The sequence below is a fragment of the Lipotes vexillifer genome, unplaced genomic scaffold (genome assembly GCF_000442215.2).
Source record: "Lipotes vexillifer unplaced genomic scaffold, Lipotes_vexillifer_v1.1 scaffold1453, whole genome shotgun sequence".
Lineage (NCBI taxonomy): Eukaryota > Metazoa > Chordata > Mammalia > Artiodactyla > Lipotidae > Lipotes > Lipotes vexillifer.
The window spans coordinates 110,457-119,660 of NW_006794802.1; positions in this window are offsets into that span (position 1 = coordinate 110,457).

Genomic DNA, 9,204 nt, shown 5'->3' on the forward strand with positions numbered 1-9,204 from the left:
AGTATTTTTCCCCTACATCACACCACCCCCTAGTTTTGGGTCATCAACTTTAATGGTGTGCTTCTATTCAAGCTATTGAAGCCAAGGACAGAGACAAATCACTGGAGACCCCCTTCTAGGTAGATCTATGACTCTCACATTAATACTCTTTGTAGAGGATCATTCAACCACTGAAATTGGAATCAGATGCCTCTATTGGAAACTGAGGTCTAGAGCTTCTTGAGAAATCATAAAGCAACCTCCCTCCATCAAATCTTTGAGGGAAGGACCCCTTTGTCCCAGCTCTTTCCTTGTCCCCTCTCAGCTGGAATCTGGATGCTTATAGAGTCACATGTCCCGAATCAATCCCAGAAAACGTTCCTTTTCAAGCTGAGTGTGAGAAGCTTTCAGAGTATCCTGGGAAGAGTCAGCGTCTGCCTGTATTTACTCTCGCTATTGATTAAAGCCGACAGCTCGAGCACCAAGAGCCCAGACTGTAGACACAGGACTGCTTACAAGAGGAGAAAGAATCAATAGCAGTGGCCAGACCCAAGGAAACCCTGCCTCTTCTTTCCCTCCGTCGCCACCCGTGACTTGTCAGAAGAGCAGTCAGGTCAAGAAAAGAGGAGGGGGATCTGTCTACTGCACATTTCTCCCAGGGTGGTCTTTGCCCCATTTTGAATGGAGAGAAGCTGTGGAGTAGGTAGTGGCACGGAGGCTGGGCCAGTGGGTTCCAGGACTATGCCCTGGGGCCTGTGGGCTGCAGCATTAACTGCACTTTTCCTTAGGGCAGGGGTCCCCAACCCCCCACCCCCGGTCCGAGGCCCGTTAGGAACTGGGCCACACAGCAGGAGGCGAGCAGCGGTCGAGTGAGAGAAGCTTCATCTGCCGCTCCCCATTGCTCCCCATCGCTCCCCATCGCTCGCGTTACCGCCTGAACTATCCTTACGCCCCACCCCAACCCCGGCCGTGGAAAAATTGTCTTCCGTGAAACCGGTCCCTGGTGCCAAAAAGGTTGGGGACCGCTGCCTTAGGGGATAAGGAAATAGTGGTGACCTGAGCCCTGGGCACTCTGATTAACCCTCTAACCTCCACTGATTAGAGAGTCCTCGAGAAGGAGAGAAGGGGGAGTTGAGAGACGGTATGTCTAATCCCTGCGCATAAAATGATGGCCCCATCTGAGTCGGTGGTTCCCCAAACTCCCCAGGTCTCATCTCTTTGGCTACCCAGTGGCAGGGGTAGTACTGCAGGACACTGGGACCTGGAATAAGCTTCATCTTCTACCTCCCCTGTTTGACTCTCTTGGAAGGAAGACACAGCAACTCTGTGTCTTCTCTTTCTATCCTTCACACGCCTGCTCAAAATCCAACAAGGTCTCCCATTCCACTTAGAATAAAATCCAAGCTGCTCACCAGGGCCCCTGCAGCCCTGCACGCCCTGGCCTTTGCCTCTCCCTCCAGGCTTACCTCCCACCACCTGCCCCACAGGAGCCTCCATGCTGTGCTTGGAACATGCCAAGTATGCTCCCGCCTCAGGGTCTTCACACTTTCTGTTCCCTCCCTCTTATAGTTGCCAGCCTTAGCAAATAAAGATACAGGATACCCAGTGGACATTGAATTTCAAATAGACAATAAACAATTTTTAGTATGAGTGTGCCCTGTGCAATATTTATTTATCTGAATTTCCAGTGTAACTGGGCATCCTGTACTTTACCAGGCAACCCTAAGAGCTCTCTGAACGCCAGTCCCTCAGACACTTACTTGGCTCCTCCCCTCACTTCCGCCAGGTCTCTGCTCTTCTCACCAGAGGCCCTGCCTTCCCGTCCCATCTGTAATGGAAGCCTCATCAATCTACTCTGGAATCCTGCTCCGTCTCATTCGGAACTCTTACCACTACCTGTCATGATGTTGTTCATTTGTTTGTTGGCTTTGTGTCTCCCCTGGCATGTATGGGCTCCAAAAAGGCAGGGATTTACATCTTCACTGTGGTGTCTTCAGTCTCTGGACTCATGGATGCTCAGTAGACATTTGCTCTGTGACCAAATGGCCTCTTGCCATGGTGCACCCTTTGTTATATGGCCCCATTGACCTCTCTGATCTCAGCTCAGGCCACTCCCCTTCACATGGGAGACCAGCCACACTGGCCTTCCTGTAGGTCCTCAGACATGCCAAACCCACTTTTGCCCAAGGCCTTAGTACTTGCTGCCCAGTGCAACCTCCCACGCTGCCCGTATGGCTGTTTGTCCTCTCCTCTTCGGGTTCTGAGAGGGCTTCCCTGACCTCTCCATCCATAGTAGCCCTCTGACCCTAGACCTTTCACTCATATGACTGTTTTATTTCCTTTAAAACTCTTGCTGCTCTAGGGAAGCATGTGTTTAATGATTGGTTGGCTTTTTCTTGTTTGTCTCCTGCACATGGGAATGTAAGTTCCGTGGAGACCTTGACCATGCATGGCTCATACAGCACTGTGTCCCCAGCACCTACCCCATGCCTGGCATAGAATGTGAAATCAATCCATGTTGACTTAGTGAGTGAGGGAGTGATTTGGGGTGGGCAATGAACCCCAGCTTTGCAGGTGCATTGGGAACTGCAGTGGGAGGGGATGACAGGCAGCTGAGGAGGACCAAGCCAGCCCAAGATCCAGCCTGGAGAGGGTTGTTGCACCCCCGTGATGAAGTGTGCTTAATTAGCAGGGCTGGCTGAGGGTGAGGACGGCTGGAAAGGGCTTCTTAGCTCCTTGCTTCTCTCAGCCTCCCTGGCAGTTAGGAGAGGCCACCTCCTTCCCACTGGAATGTGTCACGCAGGTCAAGAGATTGAGAGTACCGCCCCCCACCCTTGCCACCATGATGGTGATGGCGCGGTGACATTGGAGGCTGCCAAACTATGGGGACGGACCTGAACATCTTCCTGAGCTGTCACAGGAAAGAAGCCAGCTTCTCGTGTTTTCAGTCACTGAGCTGTGGGGGTTTGTTACCCAAGTGTAACCTCACTAATTAAAACATGGCTGTCTCCACTGTGTCTAGTACATAGAAAGTGCTCGATAAGTGTGTTGTTGTGTTCCCTGGTGAGGAGGTCTGTGTATTCCTGCAAACGGAACAGAATTGTATTAACTAACTAAAGGGAAACAGCTATGTACCTTATTTGCCTGGGTTGTGCTCACGTCCTTCTTAACTCCCTCAGGTCATCAAACTTGTGTGTGTGTGTCCCTCTCCTTGCATTTAGCAGGGGACGAACAGGTAACGTGGTGTGCTTCGAGACACATGCCAAAAAGAGTTTCTGAGGGATTCCTCTCTACAGTAACAGATAGGCAGCTACAATGGTCTCCCAGTCTACGCTTGTCACCAATATGATGCCCCGGAAGTAGGTGCCACAGCATGATGGGCTGCACCTAGAAAAGATCCCTTTGATGAATGTATAAGGACCCTTTGATGGAGATTCTTCGTAGCAGCTTGGTGCTAGATCTTCCTGGATCAACCATCTGCTTTTCTGATGAGCCTCCACTCTCAGACTGGTTTCCTAGCTCCTTTGTATTGAATAGCTCTTGGAATTTCTATAGCCTGAGGCTTAGTTGGACCGTCTTAAATAAGTTTCTCTTAAGAGTTTTTGCATGAAGTTGGACAACTTTCTTCATGCAGTCTTCATCTCCCCTTACAATGGACCTTGATTTTGCTTTCACTACTACCAATACACATTTAAGCATGGACAAATCCCTTTCTCTGTGGTTCAACCAAGACAGATTGTGTGTGTGTGTTTGTTTGTTTTTTTAAAGAAATTTTACTTTGAAATTAAGTAAACAAGAAAAATGAAAGAACACAGACCTTAAGTTTAGAGAGCATTTGCTTCCTGGTGGGCACAACTTACAGTCTCCCAGTTCATAGATGAATCACTCAACAAGTATTTATGGTGCTCCTCTAAGGCCTAGCACTGGACACAGGGGATTCAAAGATCAATAGTGTGTAGGCTTTGGTCTCAAAGAGCTCCTGGTATATGCAAAAAACAAATGGGAAAGCGCTTTAAAATATAATGTGATAAATGCAACAATGGAGGCACATAGTAGGTGGGATTTTTCAAGAGTTAAGAAGGTCCCAGATCCCTTCCTCTATGAGTTGCTCTCTGTAAAGCCCTGTCCCAAAGTCTTCCTCTTCAGTTTTGGCCACCACATTCTTCTTTATTCAATAAATACATAACTTCACGTGATTTAATTTGCATACCTTTATAAGGCTTTATCTAAACAAATATAATACATCAGAAAAAGATTCTTTGAGTAGGCTATATCTCCTTTTTTGACTTGAAAAATATGCCTGCTTCTTTGAGTGAACAACAGGTGAAGAGTAGCCCCTACCCTGTGATATCTGCTTACTTCTGGAAGAATCTGTGCTTTGCCCTCAGGTTCCTCCGGGAGGAACACCGAGTTCTCTTGGTCACTGGTGTTCCCTCCTACTAGCTGTTTCTGGCAGGAGAAGGAAGGAGCCGTGGTCAGTTCCAGAAGGGACACCTCCCCTCTAGCCACCCTACAGAGAGGTCAGAGAACCTCACTGAAAACATCATCTTCATTCTTTGCTCCCTTGATCCAATTCTGGCCTGAAAGGAGGAACAGAGACACGAACAGCCCTGGCGCTGAGGTGGAGGAAGGTGGGGTGATGCTGCGGAGAAGGTGGCTGCTGCCCTGGGGCTTTCCTGTGCAGGTTCGCGTGGGTTTGTGAGGTACATGGGGCAGGGAAGACGGCACTGTGTCGGCTCCTGGGCCTGTCCACATCTGTCTCTGCTTCTGCCACTTCTTCTGTTTCCGGTGGCTGCCTGAAGAGAGCTATAGATGACCTGGGGGTGGGGAAGATAGGAACTCTCCAGAATTAGGGGAGATACCTTTATGCCTCAGGTTGGGGTGCTGAACTAGGGTCCCCTAGGAGCACATGCTTAGAATTAACTCTCAATTCCATGTGCGAAAAGAGGAAGGAAAAAGAAAGGGCAGTAAGTTATCCACTTCTATCCATTTTAGGAAGGACCCTAATAGAGACACCGAAAAGCCTCCTGAGCGCCTCTTACCCCCTTCCCCCTCCCAACTACTGACAAGAGCCCTGGTGGACATATACTCTGAGAAAACCATAATTCCAAAAGAGTCATGTACCACAATGTTCATTGCAGCTCTATTTACAGTAGCCAGGACGTAGAAGCAACCTAAGTGTCCATCATCGGATGAATGGATAAAGATGTGGCACATATGCACAATGGAATATTACTCAGCCATAAAAAGGAACGAAATTGAACTATTTGTAGTGAGGTGGATGGACCTAGAGTCTGTCATACAGAGTGAAGTAAGTCAGAAAGAGAAAAACAAATACTGTATGGAAAGCAGAGAAAGGCAGAGGGGAGGAGGAAGAAGATGCTCCCTGGAGGTTTTCATCTGAAGCTGGGTGCTCTCACTGGGGTGCCTGGGTGTCCTTCAGCCCCTGAGAATCTACGAGGATTTGATGCCTCCCTGGTACCTAGCTGGTTCTCAGTTTAGCCTTGCCCAGAAATTGAGAACAGTCTTAACTATTTTCAGTTGAGCAACAGATCATTGAAAACCCAGCCTCACTCTGAGTCTCCTTCTGGAGCCGCACATACCTTCAGCAGAACTTCATGTGTGGATTGGCCAGGCCTGGGAGGTCGAGATGGATACCACCACATGGTTTTCTGGCAGCTACACTGGGGTCATCTAGCCAGCTCCCCCGAGAGACGCCTGGCATAATAATGCTATATTTGTCTTTTCCTACTGTCATTCTATTAGTGTTTGTGTCTGACCCCAAAAGCTTTCAAAAACAGCCAGCACCATTCCTCTGATCCTAACTGGGAGGAAAAAGTGCCTTAAAAAGCAAATCGCTTCTCTGGTTGCAGGCTTCTGGCTCAGGAGGCTGCGGACTGGGCCTTCCCTGGAGCTTCCCAACACTGTAGCCTCCCCAGGCCAGCTTTCCAGAGCCTTTCCATGGGGCTGAGCTCCAGGGAAGGTAATGATGATTCCGGATAGTGGCTTGTGGAGAAGTTGAGTGTTCTGTATTTTTCTCAGTCTTGGAGTGAAGCAGGAGGAATGAGCAGGGGCTGAGCCTCTAGTAATATCCTCTGTGACCTGAAGATGTGCACACACATTGGCATTAGAGAGGGAAAAATAATCTTCGAGCAGTCTCATTAAGCCTCCTTACAAGAGAATTCCCCTGTTGTGGAAAATTGAGATTCTGCATGGTATTTTGAAGTTAATCTGTTAGAACCACATTTATTTTACTTTCAAAATAACTCTTTTTTTTGAGGGAAGGAATGCCTTTAGTCATGTTTCTAATTTTAAGAGGCTCCGCCGAGTCTTTTTCACTAGTTGAATTATAACAAGACCAGTGAGGTCATTGTCAGTGGATTAATTATAGCAAGGCTGGTGAGAAAATTCAACCTCCTTTGATAAACACACTTTAACTACTTTAAGTGAACAATTTTCTACAGCAAACATTGCAACACATGTTGACTCCTATAACAAACATTAATGGTCTCATGATTACAAGTCTTAGGAATTCTTAAACGAGTCAATATTATAGGAAAGTTCTTTGCCTTTTTTCACGAACAGACTTAGATGGAAACTCAACTTTATGATGACAAGATGCAGAAAAAGTATGGATTTAATCTAAATTTTGAATCTGATACGTAAATATTTTCTAACATTTTTCACCTGTCTAAGCAAAGGCCCATGCCACCTCCAGGTTTTACATCCTCAAAACACTTGTGCCAATAGTTTCTTTGTTTAAATTTTTTCTTAATGCTGTCTTTTTTTATTAGGTGCCATTTAATCAAAGCCGAATAAGATAATTTGAGGCTTATTTTATATATATATATATATATATATATATACATATCTAGCAGCTATTTGCTGAGCAAGCTACTCTGCAATACAGTGGGGTAGAATTGGAAAAAGCTGGAAACTTGCCTTGGAAGGAAGAAAAGTAGGGCGGCAGCTTTCTTCAAATTTGATCCTCTCTTGTGTACCACCTGAATATGAAGGACTTCCTTGTGAGGGAGCAAACCCTAGAGAACACTGAAGCATAGCATCTTAGAATTAGAAGGTGCAGTATGGTGTTTTTTGTCTAATCCTTGTCCAATGTATGATTTTGTCTGAACTGTATCCATAGTGGGACTCCCTATTAACACAGCACCCACACTGGGACCTGGCACATAGTGGGTGCTTAACAAATATTGAATGATTAGGTGGATCAATGAGCAACCTCTCTAGCTGGAGGCAGAGCTCACCACCCTCCCAAGCTGCCTGCAGTGTCTGCGCCTGTGAGGACAGATCTATTCCCTCTAACTGTAACTAGTTATGACTCTTGTCAGTGGGTGCCCCATCTGTCTCCTCTGGGACCAGGATATTGAGTGACAGTGGGACGATTAGGAGAAGGGTGATTCAAAATCATCCTGGCTGGTTATCCTGGAGATGGAATAGATGGAATGTTGGGTGACAGGCTGGATATACTCTGGCTTGATGTGTTGACCACTTCTTAGACCAAAGAGCTCAAAGCATTGTCTCTCTCATCACCTCATGTGTCCTCCTGATTTCCCATGGGAGAGCAAGATGGTTCTATTTCACTAGACCAGGAGTTGGCACATTTTTTCTGTAAAGAGCCACAGAGTAAATATCTTAGGATTTGTGGGCCATACAGTTTCTATCACAACCACTTAATGGAGCCATTGTCGTGTGAAAGCAGACATAAACAATAGGTAAACAAATGAGTGAGGTTGTGTTACAATAAAACTTTATTTATAAGGACAGGCCCACAGGCTCTACTTTTCCTTAGACTGTAAGGTCATGAAGCAGAGAGTGTGTCTGTTTTTGCCTTGAGAGGGAGTCTTCAGTAGTGGTTAAGGGCATGGTCTGGGATCAGACAGTCAGTGTCCTACCACTTCCCAGCTGGGAGACATAAACACATTGCTGAATTTCTCTGTGCCACAGTGTCCTCATATATAAAGTGAGGATAATAGTAGTGTCTACCTCATAGGGAGATATAAGCAAAGTGCTTAGAACAGCGTCTGTACCTAAAAACCAGGTAGTGAATGTTAGCTATTCTTAGTTTGATCTCCAATACTTAGCACGATGCTTGGCACAATGAGGATGCTCAATAAGTATTTATGTCATGAATTTGAGGCCCAGGAAGGCAGAACATCTTGTGATGCCCCAGAGTGGGGTGGGAGTGGCACCGCATCATGAACCACAGAGCTGACTTCCAGACTTTTCTGTCCTGTCTTCCTGAAGCCTTCAAAGCTGTGACAAGCTCTTGTTATGAAGACTTCAAATTATTTACAATCTCGTCATTCTCTATAGGTCAACTTTTTTTTGTAAGTTCATCACCTTCACTCTCCCAACCCTGGAAACCATACTAAGGGATGAGGGTTAGGAAAAAAACCTTCGACTTCTAGGTTGTTCTGTGTGTGTGTCTGTCCCCTACCTCTTCAGTGGCCTCCACATCACCTTTTCCAAGGTCCAGCACAGTAACAGTGTCAGGGGAGTGGGGTGAGGTCTGGGTAATGGGGCGATGGTGAGCAGAGCAAAGATGTACACAGTCCAGGAAAGCGGGTCTCACCCTCAGCTGAGAGCTTCCTGCCACACCTGCTCCATACCTCCCGGAGTGCCTGGATGGGGAGATCCAGTGGGTGAGGACCTCCATTTCCACAGAGTTGAAGGATGAATTTCACACCCTTCTTAGCTTTCAGGGGCTTGCCATCTTTGCACCTGAGGAGCTGTTGATAATCCCTTTTCCTGCCCTTCTCAGTTCCTGTCTGTTCAACAACCCCACCCCCCTCCTCAGCCACCACCGTCAGAGGACTGGGGCAGAGAGTGAAGTGGGTGGGATCTGGCCCTCCTGTATGTGCTGGCATCTCCCTAGCCTGGGCAGATGGGGGAAGCCTTAGGCAGCTGACAGTTTGGGAGAGGGTGAGCAGAGTGAGAACACTGGGAGCTTGGTTTTGCAGGGTGGAAGGACTCGGGCAAGGTCCCGAAGCTGCATGTGAATGGCACTGGGAGGACCCTCTTGGAGAGGACTCCTCCTTGGGTGAGGAGGGGGCCCAAGCAGCCATGCCCAGCTCTCACCGAGGCGAGTCTCCCCCTCTCTCCACAGGGGACTCACACTCACCCCAGGCGGGGCTGCGGAGAAGGACCCTTTCCTTGCAAGTTCCAAGCTCCTCCAGTGCCCCGTGTAAGGTGTTAACAACGCCTCTG